The sequence below is a fragment of the Pecten maximus genome, chromosome 15, assembly GCF_902652985.1.
Source record: "Pecten maximus chromosome 15, xPecMax1.1, whole genome shotgun sequence".
Lineage (NCBI taxonomy): Eukaryota > Metazoa > Mollusca > Bivalvia > Pectinida > Pectinidae > Pecten > Pecten maximus.
In genome coordinates, this window is record NC_047029.1 from 7,414,843 (window position 1) to 7,429,358 (window position 14,516).

At 37.6% G+C, this 14,516-nt stretch overlaps 1 protein-coding gene across 2 annotated transcripts in view; it reads right to left on the reverse strand.

Annotated features, from left to right (window-relative positions):
• The window catches only part of LOC117343918 (secretin receptor-like), a 34,864-nt gene extending 24,994 nt beyond the window's left edge, over positions 1-9,870 (reverse strand). For both annotated transcript variants that reach the window (XM_033906478.1, XM_033906477.1), the window contains exon 1: positions 9,759-9,870. The gene's annotated coding sequence lies outside the window, so the exon portion shown is untranslated. The remainder of the gene's footprint in view (positions 1-9,758) is intronic.
• Positions 9,871-14,516: the final 4,646 nt, after the last annotated feature.

Sequence of the window (14,516 nt, forward strand, 5' to 3'; positions counted from 1 at the left end):
CAAACACACAAACAAAAGACAACGCCGAGGGTTAATAAGACAAACACACAAACAAAAGACAACGCCGAGGTCTAATGAGACAAACACACAAACAACAGACAACGCCGAGGGCTAATAAGACAAGCACACAAACAAAAGACAACGCCGAGGTCTAATGAGACAAACACACAAACAAAAGACAACGCCGAGGTCTAATGAGACAAACACACAAACAAAAGACAACGCCGAGGGCTAATGAGACAAACACACAAACAACATCCAACACCGAGGGTTAATAAGACAAACATACAAACAACATCCAACACCGAGGGTTAATGAGACAAACACACAAACAACATCCAACACCGAGGGTTAATAAGACAAACACACAAACAAAAGACAACGCCGAGGTCTAATGAGACAAACACACAAACAAAAGTTAACGACGAGGGTTAATAAGACAAACACACAAACAACATCCAACACCGAGGGTTAATAAGACAAACACACAAACAAAAGACAACGCCGAGGGCTAATGAGACAAACACACAAACAAAAGACAACGCCGAGGTCTAATGAGACAAACACACAAACAGCCAACACCGAGGTCTAATGAGACAAACACACAAACAAAAGACAACGCCGAGGTCTAATGAGACAAACACACACACAAAAGACAACACCGAGGGTTAATGAGACAAACACACAAACAAAAGACAACGCCGAGGGCTAATGAGACAAACACACAAACAAAAGTTAACGACGAGGGCTAATGAGACAAACACACAAACAAAAGACAACGCCGAGGGTTAATAAGACAAACACACAAACAAAAGACAACGCCGAGGTCTAATGAGACAAACACACAAACAACAGACAACGCCGAGGGCTAATAAGACAAGCACACAAACAAAAGACAACGCCGAGGTCTAATGAGACAAACACACAAACAAAAGACAACGCCGAGGGCTAATGAGACAAACACACAAACAACATCCAACACCGAGGGTTAATAAGACAAACATACAAACAACATCCAACACCGAGGGTTAATGAGACAAACACACAAACAACATCCAACACCGAGGGTTAATAAGACAAACACACAAACAAAAGTTAACGACGAGGGTTAATAAGACAAACACACAAACAACATCCAACACCGAGGGTTAATAAGACAAACACACAAACAAAAGTTAACGACGAGGGCTAATGAGACAAACACACAAACAATATTCAACACCGAGGGTTAATAAGACAAACACACAAACAATATTCAACACCGAGGGTTAATAAGACAAACACACAAACAAAAGTTAACGACGAGGGCTAATGAGACCAACACACAAACAACATTCAACACCGAGGGTTAATGAGACAAACACACAAACAATATTCAACACCGAGGGTTAATAAGACAAACACACAAACAAAAGTTAACGACGAGGGCTAATGAGACAAACACACAAACAATATTCAACACCGAGGGTTAATAAGACAAACACACAAACAACAGACAACGCCGAGGGTTAATAAGACAAACACACAAACAACAGACAACGCCGAGGGTTAATAAGACAAACACACAAACAAAAGACAACGCCGAGGGCTAATGAGACAAACACACAAACAACATCCAACACCGAGGGTTAATAAGACAAACACACAAACAATATTCAACACCGAGGGTTAATAAGACAAACACACAAACAAAAGTTAACGACGAGGGCTAATGAGACAAGCACACAAACAACAGACAACACCGAGGGTTAATAAGACAAACACACAAACAACAGACAACACCGAGGGTTAATAAGACAAACACACAAACAATATTCAACACCGAGGGTTAATAAGACAAACACACAAACAACAGACAACGCCGAGGGTTAATGAGACAAACACACAAACAACATCCAACACCGAGGGTTAATAAGACAAACACACAAACAACATCCAACACCGAGGGTTAATAAGACAAACACACAAACAATATTCAACACCGAGGGTTAATAAGACAAACACACAAACAACATCCAACACCGAGGGTTAATAAGACAAACACACAAACAATATTCAACACCGAGGGTTAATAAGACAAACACACAAACAACATCCAACACCGAGGGTTAATAAGACAAACACACAAACAATATTCAACGCCGAGGGTTAATAAGACAAACACACAAACAAAAGACAACGCCGAGGTCTAATGAGACAAACACACAAACAACATTCAACACCGAGGGTTAATAAGACAAACACACAAACAATATTCAACACCGAGGGTTAATAAGACAAACACACAAACAAAAGTTAACGACGAGGGCTAATGAGACAAGCACACAAACAACATTCAACACCGAGGGTTAATGAGACAAGCACACAAACAAAAGACAACGCCGAGGGCTAATGAGACAAGCACACAAACAAAAGACAACGCCGAGGGCTAATGAGACAAGCACACAAACAAAAGACAACGCCGAGGGCTAATGAGACAAGCACACAAACAAAAGACAACGCCGAGGGCTAATGAGACAAACACACAAACAACAGACAACGCCGAGGGCTAATGAGACAAACACACAAACAAAAGACAACGCCGAGGGTTAATAAGACAAACACACAAACAAAAGACAACGCCGAGGGCTAATGAGACAAACACACAAACAAAAGACAACGCCGAGGGCTAATGAGACAAGCACACAAACAAAAGACAACATCCAGGGGCTAATGAGACAAACATACAAACAAAAGACAACGCCGAGGGCTAATGAGACAAACACACAAACAACAGACAACGCCGAGGGTTAATGAGACAAACACACAAACAACAGACAACGCCGAGGGTTAATGAGACAAACACACAAACAAAAGACAACGCCGAGGTCTAATGAGACAAACACACACACAAAAGACAACGCCGAGGGCTAATGAGACAAACATACAAACAAAAGACAACGCCGAGGTCTAATGAGACAAACACACAAACAAAAGACAACGCCGAGGGCTAATGAGACAAACACACAAACAGCCAACACCGAGGGCTAATAAGACAAGCACACAAACAAAAGACAACGCCGAGGTCTAATGAGACAAACACACAAACAAAAGACAACGCCGAGGTCTAATGAGACAAACACACAAACAACATCCAACGCCGAGGTCTAATGAGACAAACACACAAACAAAAGACAACGCCGAGGTCTAATGAGACAAACACACAAACAAAAGACAACGCCGAGGGCTAATGAGACAAACACACAAACAAAAGACAACGCCGAGGGCTAATGAGACAAGCACACAAACAAAAGACAACGCCGAGGGCTAATGAGACAAACACACAAACAAAAGACAACGCCGAGGGTTAATGAGACAAACACACAAACAACAGACAACGCCGAGGGCTAATGAGACAAACACACAAACAAAAGACAACGCCGAGGGTTAATAAGACAAACACACAAACAAAAGACAACGCCGAGGGCTAATGAGACAAACACACAAACAAAAGACAACGCCGAGGGCTAATGAGACAAACATACAAACAACATCCAACACCGAGGGTTAATGAGACAAACACACAAACAACATTCAACACCGAGGGTTAATAAGACAAACACACAAACAACATCCAACACCGAGGGTTAATAAGACAAACACACAAACAACATCCAACACCGAGGGTTAATGAGACAAACACACAAACAACATTCAACACCGAGGGTTAATAAGACAAACATACAAACAACATCCAACACCGAGGGTTAATAAGACAAACATACAAACAACATCCAACACCGAGGGTTAATAAGACAAACACACAAACAACATCCAACACCGAGGGTTAATAAGACAAACATACAAACAACATTCAACACCGAGGGTTAATAAGACAAACACACAAACAACATCCAACACCGAGGGTTAATAAGACAAACACACAAACAACATCCAACACCGAGGGTTAATAAGACAAACACACAAACAACAGCCAACACCGAGGGTTAATAAGACAAACACACAAACAACATCCAACACCGAGGGTTAATAAGACAAACACACAAACAAAAGTTAACGACGAGGGCTAATGAGACAAACACACAAACAATATTCAACACCGAGGGTTAATAAGACAAACACACAAACAATATTCAACACCGAGGGTTAATAAGACAAACACACAAACAACATCCAACACCGAGGGTTAATAAGACAAACATACAAACAAAAGACAACGCCGAGGGCTAATGAGACAAGCACACAAACAAAAGACAACGCCGAGGGCTAATGAGACAAACACACAAACAACATCCAACACCGAGGGTTAATGAGACAAACACACAAACAACATCCAACACCGAGGGTTAATAAGACAAACACACAAACAAAAGACAACGCCGAGGGCTAATGAGACAAGCACACAAACAAAAGACAACGCCGAGGGCTAATGAGACAAACACACAAACAACAGACAACGCCGAGGGCTAATGAGACAAACACACAAACAAAAGACAACGCCGAGGGTTAATAAGACAAACACACAAACAAAAGACAACGCCGAGGGCTAATGAGACAAACACACAAACAAAAGACAACGCCGAGGGCTAATGAGACAAGCACACAAACAAAAGACAACGCCGAGGGCTAATGAGACAAACACACAAACAACAGACAACGCCGAGGGTTAATGAGACAAACACACAAACAAAAGACAACGCCGAGGGCTAATGAGACAAACACACAAACAACAGACAACGCCGAGGGTTAATGAGACAAACACACAAACAAAAGACAACGCCGAGGGTTAATAAGGACAAAACATACAAACAAAAGACAACTCCGAGGGCTAATGATACAAACATACACACAAAATCCAACGCCGATGTCTAAATGAGACGAAACATACAAACAACATCCAACACCGAGGTTAATAAGACAAACTACAAACACCATCCAACAACCGAGGGTTAATAAGACAAACAACAAACAACAGACAACGCCGAGGTTAAAAATAAGACAAACATACAACAACATCCACACCGAGGTCTAATGAGACAAACATACAAACAACATCCACAACCGGGTTAATGACAAACATACAAACAACATCCAACACCGAGGGTTAATAAGACAAACAAACAAACAACCAGACAGACGCCGAGGTTTAAATAAGACAAACATACAAACAACAGCTCAACACCGAGGGTTAATGAGACAAACACACAAACACACATCCAAACACGAGTGGTTAATAAGACAAACACACAAACAAAACATCCAAAACACCGAGGGTTAATAAGACAAACACACAAACAAAAGACAACGCCGAGGGTTAATGAGACAAACACACAAACAAAAGACAACGCCGAGGGCTAATGAGACAAACACACACACAAAAGACAACGCCGAGGTCTAATGAGACAAACACACAAACAAAAGACAACACCGAGGGTTAATGAGACAAACATACAAGCAAAAGTTAATGCTGAGGGCTGATGAAACAAACACACAAACAAAAGTTAACGACGAGGGTTAATGAGACAAACACACAAACAACAGACAACGCCGAGGGCTAATAAGACAAGCACACAAACAAAAGACAACGACGAGGGTTAATGAGACAAACACACAAACAAAAGACAACGCCGAGGGCTAAATAGACACACACACAAACAGCCAACACCGAGGGCTAATAAGACAAACACATAAAAACAAAAGACAACACCTGAAATTTGGATTTAAATCGGTATCAGTGAAACGACATAAAATAAACGACATTAAATGAAACAACATAAAACATTAGCTTAAAGACTCCAAGATTACCAGACCAGGTGTTCCCGTTTTATCGACCAGATTTGTCTGATGAATCTAAGTTAAATCCAAGAAACGTCACGTTTTTAACGAGAAAACTAAAGTATAGTGGCAAACACCTTTCAAGGAGCAACGAACATAATTAAAATGTCTGTATATGTATATACATATCACGAAAACAAATGCAACATTTCACGACAGTATGGAGATAATAAATCTCTCATTTCTGTCTTACATCATTTTAAACTTTTGAAAAACCCGGATCTGAGCGTGAAATTCGACATGTATCACGTGATGTGCAACAAAATAATAATTCTTATTGAATATGAAGTAGTAAGAGGTAGTGTAAAAAAATAACATAGATAAAATTGATAATACAGCTTATTGTTTAGTCGTTTCAATTGTTCATGTTTTACGTGAAACGATCGAGCTAACGGATGATGTAGAAGGGAACGTCTATTGATTTCAAGTTCATGATGATAAATATGGCGGAATTAATCAATAAGTTTAGTCGTCGGAAGACAACACACAATCGATATACCGAAATAAAAGGACTTCCATACGTTTTTTTTTGTCCTAATTTTGAATAATAATTACAGGTAAAAAACATCAATCAGTGTCATAGCATCAATTATTGCCACGACAAACAATGATCCAATTAACAGCTTTCGCATAAGCAATTGTATTAATCGGACATAAGCCGTCATCGTGTCAACTTTAACATAATCCGTTATCGTGTCAACTTTAACATAATCCGTTGTCGTGTCAACCTTAACATAATCCGTTGTCTTGTCAACCTTAACATAATCCATTATCGTGTCAACCTTAACATAATCCGTTATCCTGTCAACCTTAACATAATCCGTTATCGTGTCAACCTTAACATAATACGTTGTCGTGTCAACCTTAACATAATCCGTTGTCTTGTCAACCTTAACATAATCCGTTATCGTGTCAACTTTAACATAATCCGTTATCGTGTCAACTTTAACATAATCTGTTATCGTGTCAACCTTAACATAATCCGTTGTCTTGTCAACCTTAACATAATCCGTTATCGTGTCAACTTTAACATAATCCGTTATCGTGTCAACTTTAACATAATCCGTTGTCTTGTCAACCTTAACATAATCCGTTATCTTGTCAACCTTAACATAATCCGTTGTCTTGTCAACCTTAACATAATCCGTTGTCGTGTCAACCTTAACATAATCCGTTGTCTTGTCAACCTTAACATAATCCGTTATCGTGTCAACCTTAACATAATCCGTCATCGTGTCAACCTTAACATAATCCTTTATCGTGTCAACCTTAACATAATCCGTTGTCTTGTCAATCTTAATATAATCCGTTGTCTTGTCAACCTTAACATAATCCGTTGTCTTGTCAACCTTAACATAATCCGTTATCGTGTCAACCTTAACATAATCCGTTGTCTTGTCAACCTTAACATAATCCGTTGTATTGTCAACCTTAACATAATCCGTTGTCTTGTCAACCTTAACATAATCCGTTGTCTTGTCAACCTTAACATAATCCGTTATCGTGTCAACCTTAACATAATCCGTTGTCTTGTCAACCTTAACATAATCCGTTGTATTGTCAACCTTAACATAATCCGTTATCGTGTCAACCTTAACATAATCCGTTGTATTGTCAACCTTAACATAATCCGTTATCGTGTCAACTTTAACATAATCCGTTGTCTTGTCAACCTTAACATAATCCGTTGTATTGTCAACCTTAACATAATCCGTTGTCTTGTCAACCTTAACATAATCCGTTGTCGTGTCAACCTTAACATAATCCGTTATCGTGTCAACTTTAACATAATCCGTTGTCTTGTCAACCTTAACATAATCCGTTATCGTGTCAACCTTAACATAATCCGTTGTCTTGTCAACCTTAACATAATCCGTTATCGTGTCAACCTTAACATAATCCGTCATCGTGTCAACCTTAACATAATCCGTTATCGTGTCAACCTTAACATAATCCGTTATCGTGTCAACCTTAACATAATCCGTTGTATTGTCAACCTTAACATAATCCGTTATCGTGTCAACCTTAACATAATCCGTTGTCTTGTCAACCTTAACATAATCCGTTATCGTGTCAACCTTAACATAATCCGTTATCGTGTCAACCTTAACATAATCCGTTATCGTGTCAACCTTAACATAATCCGTTATCGTGTCAACTTTAACATAATCCGTTATCGTGTCAACCTTAACATAATCCGTCATCGTGTCAACCTTAACATAATCCGTTTTCGTGTCAACCTTAACATAATCCGTTGTCTTGTCAACCTTAACATAATCCGTTGTCTTGTCAACCTTAACATAACCCGTTTTTGTGTCAACCTTTATATAAACCGGTGTTATAATTTTTTTTACACAAGCCGTTGTTAAATATCTTAACAGGAACCAGTGTCATTAAACAATGGCAGTAGCATAAACCGTTGTTTTAATTAACAACCCCAGGATAAACTGTTTTAGTAAAAACCTTAGGATAAACCATTGTTGTAAAAACCCGAGGATTAACTGTTTTAGTAAAACTTCAGGATGAACCGTTGTCGTAAAAACCTCAGGATAAACCGTTGTCGCATCAGCATTAAGCATAAAATATCACGATTGACATCATCGTAACTAGACAGAGGACGGTTTGATCAAAAATCGAGTTATATCCACTTAAAAAATGTATGAATATCAGAATATGAATAGGTATACACAAGTGCTCCAGCATAATCCTGCTTTTAGAAACAGTGATAACACATTACCTACACACTCAACTTGTTACAGAGAACCTTCTTTATCGACAAGTTACAAATGAAAATACTTTAGATAGGCGACTTATGTTATACAGTGTATACTGGTTATGTAAATGTCATAGGGTAACCGGAAGTACACAAGGCAATATCAGCGATATTACGACTAGACTCTACATCATTCTATTGAAGAATACCATGTTTCTAAGCGAGATTTAGCTCTGTATAACAGGTAACGCCCCGAAATCACCTGTTAAACTGTTTTAGATTTAAACAACTCACCGTCTGTTCCGGTTCGTGTATTTTAAAAATTCCACCTGATGGCACGTGGACAGGATGATTAATAAAATGCCAGGTGTATTCCTTGTAGATAATCACTATAAAAATAATTTGTCAGTCCTAAAAATACCACAGGCAGATAAACGCCTTTTATCTGTGTGACAGTCCACATAACGGTGTGTATCTGGCTGACGACTGAAGGGCGGAGCTGGGAATCAATGAAAGCCTAATGTTTACTGACTATAGGAGCATCATTACAAACCTAATTACATAACAATACATTACTCTGCACAGTTCACCAATTACCAAGCAACAGCATCCTCTATATCAAGTGACTTTCCATTAATAGAAACTGTAATTTTGTGAAAGGTCTATGACCTCATAATCTAAAGAGTTCAGACAAATCGTGGATTATGTATCCTCTTTATTTTATAGCAAACTACTGTCAGATGATCGTCAATGTATAGCACCGTATGTAGACTAATCGACAATCCATTAACATATTCCTGTGTAGATATTGAATACATGTCATGATTGATTAGTAATAAATAGTTTTAGAGATTGTTTCTAAGATTAATATTCTTTAAAAATTCATCCAATATCCAGTTATTTAACAATGTTGTCTTATATTAAGATTATTAGCACTCTTGTTCTTAAACAACTTGCCTGCATTACATTGTAACACCATTAATATCTTCACAACCCCAGTATGAACGTTTGGTAGGGAGTTAAAAGCCCTTTGAACAGCTAGTGTCATCGCAGGACATTAAAGCAGGCGTTATTCCTGGCCTCAATGAAACCATTACGATCCTATATTCAGACCCCCCCCCCCCCCCCCCCCCCCATTTTTCTTTCTGTGGTTTCGTAAATTAAGCTGCATTTTCTTAATTAGTCAAATAAAAAAATCGTGGTACTCTACCTGTATTCAAAATGTCCAGTATCCAGATACAAAACTAGTCAAAATTCCTCTGGTTTGTCATCTACCTTTACGATGCGTAATTGTCTCCCAGATGTATGTTATTTTCGAAAGGCACCATTCTGATGATACAAACAAAATCTCGAAATGACACAAACGTATACTATATATCTATATACCGGGAACCTATGTACATTAACATGGCATTGACACGTCTCGGTGGAATCAATGGGCGATCCTCGGTCTAAATACAGCTGCCGGTAAAACGAATGGTACTTCACTGTTTAATTAAAGTTGTCGTTGCTTCAACATGCCAATCGACGGTTGTAAAGAACAAAGCCTTTCAAAATTAAACATGTTTCACTTCTCGACAGCAGTGCTTTCTCATCATAAACTGGGGGCTAACGGTTAAAAAGTACGTCAGCCTTACCCAAGCTGCATTATTTTAAAGAATGTGAAATCGAATTAATCATCCTAACGTTCTACTCTCAAGTTTTATTCTGGTGTGACGTTAACGTTTACATGTCTAGTACCTATATTGCTTACAATGCCTACCTAGACTGAAAATCAGCAAGTTAGATAGTTGACCCGAAGGCGTTTACAATAATACAGTTTTGTATCAAGGCGAAATTCAATGCTAGACCGATAATTTCAATTACAGCGAGCGATACTCAACATGTCACTGAGCCAATATTTAGTTTGACATTGACTTGCTTCGGATTTAACAACACGTAATGCATGTCACCATTCTTCTCTAACAAAGAAAGTGATTATAAGAATGATTTCATGATCTCGTTATCCCGGTCTGTGTTAGATACCTAATGAATCCCTCGAGAACACCAATCATACCAGAGGTACACTGGAGACTGCAGCTTGCTATCAATACTATAACAATGTATTGATATTACAGATTATAGCATCTCAGGCCGTGGATTCTTATCAAGTACCAACTGACAGAAAGCGTTTGGCAAAACCACAAGTTGAAAGAAAGTTTGAATATGAATTTCAAAACATATTGCAGTGTATGCTGAGTAAAGAATATCAAGTTACATGACACAGCAGCTTTTTTCTCCTTTACAATGCTAGGAGCCGACAGCTTGAATTTGAGGAAAACAACTCGCTTCTTTCCGTTTAACCCAGTGAAAGTTGATAAAGCCTTTTCGCATTTTTTGGGAAAACAGATATAGGTTCTAATCTTGCTTTTTTAGATATATCTGCTAGCATATGACCTTTATTCCTATATTTGTCTGGAATATAACTAGAGATAACTTTCGTTTTCTGACGAGTGCTTCAAACAAAAATGTATCCCAAGATTAAATTTAGGGTCAGGTGATATTTCTCTGATATGTTACAGAGTAAGGTTGACCAAACATATCTTATGGTGACTGAATGTATACAATAAGGACTACATGTTTACATTAAGCCTCTCCATGATGACTAGAAACTGTACCAAAGCCCATTTATCAACCAAAAAAGCTCACAGTGGAATGTACAATATCCAACAGTCATAACACTTCTACAGAAAACGTATGCAATTCCTACATACTGGTATCGCATCGGCAACTGAGACATAGCAAGTCCTTGCACACTAGTTGTATAAACTCAGTGATCTATTTGTCCACATTATTCGTCTATCGAGTCATACAATAGTAACTGTACTCCATATTTGGTTTTAATTACGTTGAGAGTGTAGAAACTAAGATTTAAAATGGTTTGCTTAGTTTTGTATGGTTGAACGCCTTATCAACAGCGAAGGTCATTAAAGGACGGCTTCAGCTGTGAACGAGATGCTTGAGTGTGGTGAATGTGTGTCTGGTTTAGGAGGATACGGTATGTTCGTGTTTGTCTCCTTTTGATAAGGCGCCGACTTTATAGTGCTATCTCAATGAAACAGTCGTCTCAATCCAAAACAATGGTAAGCAACAGGAGTGGCAACTTACAGTTTAACAGACAATGGTGTGTTTCGACCAGGAGAGAAAACACAAAACCTTCCTCATAGGGGCTAACGCTCAACTGAAGGTCAAACGTGAGGCAGTGGCAAGAGACATTAGGAAGAAAATTATTTAGAAAGAGAAAATATAAGATCCCAAATTTAATCGGACTTGTAATCAATGGGGCGGCATGAACAATTCCTACGCCCTATCTACAGGACAGATATCTTAAAATAATGACGTTATATCTGTAAAACTAAATATATCTTCAATAAGAACATTTAAATTTAAAAAGAAAAAAATGTAGATGTAAAAAAAAAATATTTTAATCAAAACAATAACATAATTAATATGCAGATGACGCAATAACACACCCATATAAGTGTTAAATATGGAAACCTTTAGAACTAGTGCGAATAAATCGTTAACCGAGAGTATAATGGTATAGAGCTTATAGTCCTGAAGGCACTCGCGTATCAATGAAAACGCCCACCTTACAATTCCATTGTAATATGAATACCTGATATACAATGTCAACGTAAAACACGTATTGTCGGCTTCCGTACTCTATGGAAATCCATGGTTCGTTTACAATGTTGTTTTGAAGCTTTACTCATCAAGGAGTGCTACTAAAATTGTTACAGTTTTTATCCTACAGTGTCATTGCTTTATAACCAAATCATGGTCAATATTTGTCGTGTTGTTAAAGTTTAAAAACTTTCAAAAACATAATGAAATCAAATATTGACAAGATCATGACTGATATAACAACATATGAAAACAGTTCACATGGTATTTGTAGAAAGTATTTTCAACTTAATCCGAGGATAGGTAAATTATTTATGATAAACTGAAAAGGTTTCGTAACAGAATTCTAATTTTTCACAATCTAATATTACACCTTGATATCGATATTAGTTAATTATAAAGATAATAATTATCGGGTAGATCAGTAAAATTGACTTATAAGTTAATATTTAAGATAAAAAATCATAAAAGATAAAACCAAACAAACACAGTGTGGATTTATGACGTCATATATACCGACAATAACCCAAGTTAGAACACAAAATATTTGGTATCAATTAGAGCCATATGTTAGTAAATAGCGAAGTCTCAAGTGTTAGTAATGCGATAAATATATATATATATTTCTACTCAGGCACAGGGTGCTTTAGCAGTAGTGACGGTAACATGCACACGTGCATGTAATTAGCAACTGTCATTGACGTTCTGTGACACCAAGTGTGCACGTTGGAATACTTTAGCTTGGGCATAAACCGTAGTATAATTGGTGACATGAATACACATACCACCACTTATATCATGGAGGGTTATATAACATCTAAGACTTCACACCAATCATCAATTAAACGGACTTTTTTGATAGATATTGTAATAAAACAATATTGAATCGTAGTCACTTCACTAGGCTATGTGAAGCGTATTGCCGTGCATCAAATTAGGAACCATTCCCATTTTTTCACATCTATTACCACCTGAGGTATTTAATGGAACTACGGCCAATATTTTTTTCTTTAGCAGGTGTATATATAACATACATCAGGTAAGCATGATATTGACCATAGCTATCAGAAACTATTTCATATGTATACCATAATACTTACTATGGGATAAAAACAAGAAATTTGGCCTCCATCCATTTAACATTTTATTCCATGCATTCATCTTTTTTCAACGTTATACGATACTAATTGTTATAGATGAGTAGAGGAATTTAGGAACAATGTGAGCAGAATTCCCAATTATCCCACTTACCAGACTTCAACTGACGTAATTCTGTTATATAACGTCCATAAACACGACTGGATTCCAACGAAATTTGATAAACGATTACATAAACATGCATGCAGGATGGTGCCTTTGATCATCGATTGATTTAATGTGTCCATGTGTCAAGGACTACGTAGGCAATGTTGGTCACAGCTCAATTTGAGTTGTATTATGTTCTTTAAGTTATTACTGTCCAGTATGAAGCAATACATTAAAAATTGTAGTGAAGTTTCATTATCAAATTTCCCTAGGATAAGTGTAACTTGGTACCGCTCTGATATTAAAAGTAAAAACAGCCATACCAATATTACGGCCATCATGTTAACGATCAAAGCTCAATGTTAAAGCGGAGTACAAGAAAATGGAATCCAAACCGAATGTATCAAGGGGCATTCATTAATTAAGAGCATCGTAATAATCCAAAGGCAACACCTTGTATCGTTAAAAGGTATTGAATTTTATACTTAATTACTACCTTATTATAAATTCATTTATGCATAAAATAATAGTATGTTAAAATATGAAAATCGAAATGCTGCGTATCGGCACATCGCAAAATATTGAATAATCATTATATGGTGTTTACTTCCGGTGTCAAAATTTCTTGTTTGTTTATTTTTCCCCCGTTTCCTACACGCGTGGACAGTCTTATATAATTGAAAGGACTGTAGTAGGTTTTTATGGTATAACAGTATCACCAAACGCTCAATAGTTCCCAGTCAGTGTTTAACATTCCACTTATATTGCTAGGACGATTGACTGCGTTATGATACACACTATTTTATTATTAGTTTTATGTAAACCGTCTTACATTATGAATTGTAATGTTCTACAATCACATGCATTATATTCAATGTTGTACTAGTATGATAAGCCCCTTTTTATGTGCTGTTGTCCTTGCAGATCTCAATTGCGCACGCCATGTTTTGACCTTCAGGAACCTCACGTACTCATTCTATAAAGATCTGATCGTTAATACAAGTTAAAATGACAGAAGAAAATCATACAGCTGTCACCACATTGAATACTTATCTGA